Source organism: Grammomys surdaster, unplaced genomic scaffold (genome assembly GCF_004785775.1).
Source record: "Grammomys surdaster isolate TR1022 unplaced genomic scaffold, NIH_TR_1.0 122168, whole genome shotgun sequence".
Lineage (NCBI taxonomy): Eukaryota > Metazoa > Chordata > Mammalia > Rodentia > Muridae > Grammomys > Grammomys surdaster.
This window is the reverse complement of record NW_021617736.1, coordinates 1-9056: the sequence shown is the minus strand read 5'-3', so window position 1 is coordinate 9056 and position 9056 is coordinate 1. Positions and strand designations below refer to the sequence as shown.

Here is a 9056-nt window from a genome sequence, read left to right as displayed (position 1 = left end):
GAATAGCTGCCCCCGGCACTCAGTGGCCAACTTTATACTTCTGTTTCTGACAGATCAACCATGTAGTTGCAAGTACTCTCCCTAACATGGTACGCAGGTATGGGCTTTATAGCTGTCCTGAGTGTCATAGAGGCAAGTATTGTGATGGCCCCCAACAATTTTTTTGTGGAGCTTGGGGTTGAATGGTGGAGATTGGCAGTGGAGAACACCATCTAACTGAGACAGAGTGACTTTTTCTTTTGCAAATCCAGGACCAAACAGGTTTGCCCCAGATATGGAACTATACAAAGGGAAGTCATACTCCTGAAGTGATGTAGATGTCATAAAGGTAGAGTTTACTGAACAGGGTAGGGCAACTAGCTTTTCTAAGTGGCATAATGGTATGAGATGGGACCTAGTCTTTTACAAACATGGCAGAGGGGCAGGATCTGTCCTTCTCATTTGCCTAAAAATAGGAAGCCTCCCTGCCCTACCGATAGGTCCCAACCAAGTGGTACCCAAACAGAGACCACTCCCATGTGGTAGACCAGTAACTCCTGTACCACCCACAGAAAGTTTTTCCCTCACCAACTCCCCTTTCACTACCACAGTTGTTCCAGTCACTGAACAAAGACTGTTGAATTTAATTGAGGGTGCTTTTACTGTAATAAACAGCTCACGACCTGAGATGACCAAGTCATGCTGGCTCTGCCTCCCTCAGGGCCCCCCTACTATGAAGGCCTCACTACAACAGGGACCTTTAACACTACCACCAACCATGAGGCATGCACGTGGAACAGTGAAAACAGACTCACTCTCCCTGAAGTTTCAGGCAAGGACTTTGTTTGGGAAACCCCCCTATTGCCTATAAACATTTATGTAATAAGATCCTTAAGAGTCCAAAGACTGCTGAAAATAAGTATTTAGTACCAGAAATAGATAAGTGGTGGGCTTGTGGGTCTGGATTGTCCCCGTGTATTTCTACTGCTGTTTTTGATGAAACCAAAGATTAATGTGTGCTTGTTCAACTAGTTCCTCGGGTCTACTACCACCCTGCAGATACTTTTGACCACGAACCTAGATCCTCTAGACACTTTCGTAGAGAGCCCATTTTTTTAACCCTAGCTGTTATTTTAGGACTTGGAGTAGCTGCAGGAGTAGGAATGGGGACTGCTGCATTAATCCAGACCCCACACTATTTTCATGAGTTAAGGGCAGCCATGGATATAGATTTAAGAGCCCTGGAACAGTCAGTGTCCAAACTAGAAGAATCATTAACCTCCCTTTCTGAAGTCGTATTGCAGAATAGAAGAGGCTTAGACTTGCTGCTACTTAGAGAGGGAGAATTGTGAGCTGCTTTGAAAGAAGAATGCTGTTTTTATGTAGACCATTTGGGAGTAATTAATGAACTAGATCAGACTAGATGAGACTAGATCAGAGACAAAAAGACAGAGAAATACAGCAGAGTTGGTTTGAAGGCTGGTTTAATAGACCCCCTTGGCTGACCACATTGATATCCTCTCTTGCAGGTCCTCTTGTAATTCTACTCTTTCTGTTGACTGTAGGACCATGTGTCTTTAATACAATAGTTGCTTTTATAAAAGATAGGGTCAATGCTGTTCAGATCTTTACATTAAGATGGACATATGAGATCTTAGGAAAAGAACCTGAAGATACTGCCCTGTGATTTTAAGATTAAAATCAACTTTAATAACAGGAGTAGGGAATGTGAGGACAAAAAATCAAAATACTTCAGCAGCCCCCCCAACCCCTGACCACCAACAATTTGCAGGAAACAGCCAAAAGAAAAAAATTAACAAGTTCCTCCTAGGACAGGGTGACCACAAATGTAGGAACAAGCAAGAACAGGCCTAGACAAGTCTAAACATGCCCAAATGAGAAATGGGCCATCTGGTGTTTTTCTTCCCCTATCAGGAGGTCTGAGGTTTCATGGCCAAAAATATGAGTCATCATGACCACCAAGAAAAGTTTGCTATGCCCACCAAAATGATAACTTACACCTATTGCTGATGTTTAAAATACCCAATCAAATGTAACCACACCAAAGTTTCCTGCTCTTCCCTTCCCCCTGTGCTGCTTCCTATATAAACTTTGAACTGTCAGAGCTCGGGGTTGAAATTCTTCCCTTGCATGGGATGCATTTCGAGCCGAGGGCCCCTCGCCAGTAAACCAACTTTTGCTATTTTGCATCAAGCTGGTCTCCGTGTTTCCTTGGGTGCGCGCAACTCCGGGTGAGAGTGGGGTCTCCCCTTGGGGGCCCCTTACATTTGGTTCCCTGACCAGGAAGTGCGTGACCACCCAGGACTCCCAAAGACCCCTTGGAGGTAGGTTTGTGTGAATGGTGTGTGTCTGAGTGGAGCACTGCTGTCTTTGCTGTTTCTGTATTTTGGGTTCAGTTTCTAAGCAGCTTTTGCTGCTTCTGTATTTTGGTTTCAGTATCTGAGCAGCTACCACTATAGACTGTAAGGTCTTAGTTGGATGTGGGGGGCAGATGTGCCTGGAACCACAAGTTGCGGCCCTGGGGGACGCCTCAAGGGTGGAAGGGAGTCTGGGAAGCCAGACTGCCCTGTTTCGGAACGAAGGAGATGGAGTGCTCCTTCTCTGGGTGAAGATGTGGAATCCTTCCCCATCTGATGTTGCGTTTGGTTGGTTTTATAAAACCCGATGCGGATGAGTGTGCCTGACTGTGTTAGTCTTGTGTGTTTGTATTTGTGTTGTGAGTCTGTTAAGTTTTCAGAATTTTGAGATGGGACAGACAGTAATGACACCATTATCTTTGACTCTTGACCATTGGATGGACGTTAGGGGTAGAGGACAGAACTTGTCAGTGATCATTAAGAAGGGACACTGGCAGACGTTCTGCTCTGCAGAGTGGCCCACTTTTGATGTAGGATGGCCTCAAGAAGGAACATTTAACTTGACAACTATCCAAGCCATTAAGGCAATTGTGTTTCAGGAGGGACCTGAATCTCATCCAGACCAACAGCCCTATATCACAGTGTGGGAGGACTTGGTTTGTTATCCGCTCCCATGGATGAAACCATGGGTTGCTCATCGGCCAAGTTCCCAGGTTTTATCTGTCAGAGGAAAAGCAGCAGAGAAGAAAGAGAAACCACAGATGGACAAAGAGGCCAGCACTCCACCAAAACCCCCACTCCCTCCTAAAATATACCCTGAAATAGAGGAGCACTCTGAGTGGCCGCTACCCCTTGCCAACTGGCTGGATCCCATACCCCCTCCTTACCCTCCTCAACTCCAGCCTATGCCTGCACCCTCTGCACCCCCAGCTCCTGCCCCGGTAGAGATGGCTCCCAGTGGGCCCTCAGCAGGGACAAGGAGGGGGAGGGGGGCTATTTCAGTCTCAGAGGGCCCTGACTCCATAGTGGCCTTGCCCCTCACGGCTGCCGGACCTCCTCTGACCGGCCCAAACCAGCTAATGTTATTATAGTACTGGCCTTTCTCTTCTTCTGATATTTACAATTGGAAAAATAACCATCCTAGTTTTTCAGATAACACTACACCTCTAACAGGGCTGATGGAATCCCTGATGTTTACACATCAGCCCACCTGGGATGACTGTAATCTGCTCTTACGAGAGCCCTTTACAACTGAAGAGAGGGAGAGGACCCCTATGGAAGCCTGGAAAAACATCCAGCTTTTGCAGAACCTAACCCTAACAGAGATTGATGAAGCCATTCCCCCCACTCGACCTCAGTGGGACCATAACACGGCTTCAGGTAGGGAAAGGCTGACCATCCTCTAGTGCCAGGCTCTAGTGACAGGTCTCAGAGGGGCAGCGAGATGCCCCACCAATTTGGCTAAGGTAAGAGAGGTCGAGCAAGGACCAACAGAGGCCCCATCTGTCTTTTTAGAACGTCTCATGGAGGCATATCGCAGATATACTCCTTTTGATCCTATGACAGAGGGGCAGAGAGGCAACGTTATAATGGCTTTTGTTGGACAGTCTGCCCCAGATATTAGAAAGAAGTTGCAGCGTCTGGACGGAATACATGATATGACAATTAGAGATGTGGTTAAGGAGGCAGAGAAAGTTTATCATAAGAGAGAGAGGGAGAAGAAAGAAAGGAGAGAAGATGGGGATAGAAGGGAACAGAGACAAGAAAGGAATTTGACACGAATACTGGCCGCAGTGGTAGGAGAAGAGAAAAAGACTAAAGTTAGACAGTTAGGGGACCTGGAAGACAGATTGAAGCTAGGTCCAAGGAGACCCATGGAAATAGATCGAACTACAGTAAGAAAGGACCAATGTGCCTATTGCAAAGGAAAAGGCCACTGGGCTCGAGAATGCCATAAGAAAATCAAGATGAGAGTACTGTCTGTCCTTGGGAGATGATGAAGACTAGAGGGGATGGGGCTTGGTCCCCCTCCCCGAGCCTAGGGTAACTTTGAAAGTGGAAGGGACCCCCATGACTTTTCTAGTTGATACCGTAGCAGAATACTCAGTATTAAAAAGAACTTTGGGAAAAATAGAAAACAAACAAACTCTGGTAATTGGGGCCACTGGACAAAAACAGTATCCCTGGACCACCTCCCGGAAGGTGGACCTTGGCAAGAACCAAGTGTCTCACTCATTCTTAGTAATTCCTGAGTGCTCTACACCCCTGCTGGGCAGAGACTTGTTAACAAAATTAAAAGCTCAAATCACCTTTACCACCTCAGGTCTAGAATTGTCCTGGGGGGGGGAGAGAAAACTCAAACCTTAATAATGTCCCTGCATCTAGGGGAGGAGTACTGGCTATTCCAAAACACAGTAAAGCCCCCCAGAGGACTACAAGACTGGTTGGATCGATTTCCCCAATCTTGGGCTGAGACTGGAGGGATGGGAATGGCAAAGCAAGCCCCCCCTATAGTCATAGAACTCAAATCTGGAGCTATACCTATTGGGGTTCAACAGTACCCCATGAACAAAGAAGCAAGAGAAAGCATAAGGCCACACATTGAGAGACTAATACAGCAGGGGATTCTAGTCCCCTGCAGGTCCCCATGGAACACTCTGCTTCTACCAGTAAAGAAACAAGGGACTAATGATTATCGCCCCGTCCAAGAACTTAGAGAAGTCAATAAAAAAGTACAAGATATCCACCCTACAGTGCCAAGTCCCTATAATTTGCTCAGTACACTCCCACCTGAGTGGACTTGGTATACTGTTCTAGATTTAAAAGATGCTTTTTTCTGCCTGAGAATACATCCTGTTTGCTTTTGAATGGCGGGACCTAGAGAGTGGGAGAGTTGGACAGCTCATGTGGACAAGACTGCCTCAGGGGCTCAAGAACTCTCCCACCCTGTTTGATGAGGCATTACACCGAGACCTTACCGCTTTTCGCTCTAAGAATCCCCAGGTAACTCTCTTACAATATTTAGATGACTTCTTATTGGCTGCAGAAACCTACGAAGAATGTGAACAAGGAACCCAAAAGATCTTGGTTGAGCTAGGTGAGTTGGGATATCGGGCTTCTGTCAAGAAAGCACAATTGTGCCTGACAGAAGTGACTTATTTGGGATACATTTTGAGAGATGGACAGAGATGGCTGACTGATGCCAGAAAGCAGACCGTGATGCAGATCCCGACTCCAACCACCCCCCGCCAGGTAAGAAAATTCCTGGGGACAATAGGGTTCTGTAGACTGTGGATACCGTGGTTCGCTACCTAGGCAGCCCCGTTGTACCCTCTCACTAAAGAAAAAGGAGAGTTTGATTGGACTGAGGACCATCAGAAGGCCTTTGACAGCCTGAAAAGGGCCTTATTACAAGTGCCTGCCCTAGCATTGCCTGATTTGACTAAGCCATTTACTTTATACATTGATGAGAGGAAGGGGATTGCTAGAGGAGTCCTGACTCAGACTCTAGGGCCATGAAAACGCCCAGTGGCCTACCTATCTAAAAGATTAGACCCAGTGGCCAGTGGCTGGCCCCCCTTGCCTGCGAGCAATAGCAGCAATGGCTGTGCTGGTGAAAGATGCTGATAAGTTGACTATGGGCCAAAATGTGACTGTGGTGGCCCCCCACGCCTTAGAAAGCATTATCAGATGTGGGACGCGTGTAATCGTCTCGCCAGCAAGAACGCACGCGGACACATCAGGATCCTTCTGCAGGAACACATTTATTCCAAAAAACAAAATGGTGGAAGACCCCCAGGCCCGGGAAAGCACTGCTTATATACCCTTAGAGCGGTGTATTCACCTCTGATTGGCTGCTTACTCATTGCGCGCCAAAACGCCGTGGGATGGGCTTTAACTTTGGCGGGCTTTTACCATGGCACATGCACAATTTACTTGTTTACTAGGAAGAAGTATGGATGCCAGCGCCATCTTGGAATGGCGAATTCTGCCAGCGCAAACGCGACTTCCTACATCTGCCCCTTTTTTGTTATATTGCAGAGGGTGGTAGTAGAGATCCCTGGGAAGGTTTTGTAACTCCCATATTTGGGGGTCTCACGGCGGGTCTGAGTCTCTTTGGAGGGCTGTGCTCAAACTCTTACCCGTCATTGAGTCAGCCTCCCCACCCGGGGCTGCCCTGTCTTAGGTGGGCGAGGCTTATCCGTCCACTCCGTTATTGACTTACCAGACCTTCTATCCGTGGAACGAACACCTTAGTGGGCAGGGACTGTATATAGATATGTTTGAGGCTTTATAGGGTGTCTTTACCAAAAGCCCTTGGGTACAGCGGCTGAGGAATCTGTCTACTGGCTATTTCTTTTTGTTTTGTTAAACAGGCACTGGTCAATTTCCCGTGTCTTAGGTTAGCTGACGTTTTTCCACAGCCAGCATCAAAGAATGGTGAGCTCTCTGTCTTAGGCTACGAGGGTCGCACACCCACACCTGGCATTCTCAGAATGTGTGCCCCAGGTTGTGGCCACTCGTAATGCCTGTCACTGGGTAAACTCACCACTCGTGGTGTACTTCTGGCATATGGGATCAGCCTATTCCCGTCGTTGGGACCAATGGCAGCTGGCCTGGAGACAAAAAGATGGAGCTGTCTATCTGGCTGTTCTTGGCCTGTCTAGCGTGGTACCAGTCATGACTCAAACTCAAGCCCGATCAAGCAAATTCCATCTTGGGGGAATAAGCGATCAAGGACTAATAGTTTAAGACAGTCTCCCTTACCCTATCAGGTGCAATGGAAGCAAGTCCTCTGAGTGCAAGGGCTAAGGGAAACAGAAAGAGATGCAAACATCCACCCCTGTGCAATGGAGTCATCTCCTAGGGGTGCAAGGGCTGTTTGCCTCAAAATTCAGGTACCACAGCTACACAGACAAGGACCAGCCAGGCCAAGACTCCTCACCGACCCAGTGCAATGGGCAAATCCTTTGGGGTGCAACGGCTGATGTCCCAACATTTAGCACCACCACTAGTGAGGGGGAGACTACTTATTTTCGAGGCAGTGGTAGCCACACTGCAGGGGAATCCACCAGACCGCTGGATGACCAAGGCCCGGATGACACACTACCAGAGCCTGTTGTTGACTGAGCAAATAACTTTTGTCCCACCCTCTATCCTTAATCTTACTGCCTGATACTGATGAAACACCAGTTCACCAGTGTGAAGAGATACTGGCTGGAGAGGCGGGAATACGACCCGACCTGACTGACCAACTGTGGCCGGGTGCACTGACGTGGTTCACTGATGGAAGCAGCTTCATGGTAGAAGGTAAGTGTCGGGACGGGGCAGCGGTGGCAGATGGAAAGACTGTTATATGGGCCAGCAGTTTGCCGGAAGGGACATCGGCCCAGAAGGCAGAACTTATTGCTCTAGTACAAGCTCTAAGACTGGCAGAAGGAAAAATTATTAACATTTACACTGACAGCCGGAATGCTTTTGCCACAGCCCATGTGCCTGGGGCAATTTATAGACAGTGTGGACTGCTGACATTTGCTGGTAAAGAAATTAAAAACAAAGAAGAGATTCTCAGCTTATTAGAAGCTATTCATTTGCCCCACAAGGTGGCAATCATACACTGTTTGGGACATCAAAAAGGGACTGGCCCAATAGAAAAAGGAAACCAACTGGCAGATCACATGGCAAAAGAAGCGGCACAGGGACCGATGATCCTATTAGCTGGAGAGAGACATAGACCTTGGCAAAATGTTAAAAAGAGAGGGGGTGTTCTCTCTGGGAAAGAGGCATGGACTTACTTGACTGGCATATAAGTTTACCCACTTAGGACCAAAGAAGATGATAAAGTTGGCAAACAAATCTCCCTATCATATGCCAAGGCTACGGCAAATGGCTACAGACATCGTAAAAAATTGTAAAGCTTGTGCTTTCGCCAATGCTGGCTTCAGCCGAGGCCTAGAAGGGAAACGGCTGAGGGGAGACTGACCTGGGACCTATTGGGAGGTGGATTTCACTGAGGTTAAGACTGCCCGATATGGAAATAAATACCTGCTAGTTTTTATAGACACCTTTTAAGGATGGGTTGAGGCATTCCCCAATAAGAAAAATGTAACTGCCGTTTCTTTTGTAACGGCCGTCAGGTTCTGCTACTTTGTAAAGGCCGGCCGGTTCTGCTGCTCCGGTCGGCAGGTCAGGGTCTAGCAAGAGAGAACGTGGGGACGGAGGAAGGGGAAAAAAGGGGCGAGAGACGCAAAAGATAGATACAAGCCAGAGTCCGGTGGAGTCTCTTCAAGTCTTCTTTATTCTCCTGTCTTCTTACTATATTCTCACTCCTTCAGTCTCCTGTACTCCTCTACTTCTTCCTACTACCTCCTACTTTTTACTTCCTACTTTCTACTCCCCTACTCCTCTACTTCCCTACTGCTCTACCTTTTTATAGAAGGGAAATCCTGGGTATTTATACCCTTTACCACGTGACTTGCCCTCGTGCACAATCTCAACTGAAGCCACTACATCACGTGCCTTGTAGCCATGGATACCAGGAGCACCTGGCAGCTGGGGGCACTAAACAGTGTAACAAGATGTTTATCAGAGTGCGCTCAGCTATTGCAGGCTGTTGAAACAAGTCTCTTGTCAGGGTATATGGCTCGAGATGGCTATAAAGATGATAGCCACTTTCGGCTAAGAGTCGGCTCCCAACAG

At 47.6% G+C, this 9056-nt stretch overlaps 1 pseudogene; it reads left to right on the top strand.

Annotated features, from left to right (window-relative positions):
- Positions 1-2746: 2746 nt before the first annotated feature.
- LOC114636117 lies at positions 2747-8462 on the top strand (annotated as a pseudogene).
- Positions 8463-9056: the final 594 nt, after the last annotated feature.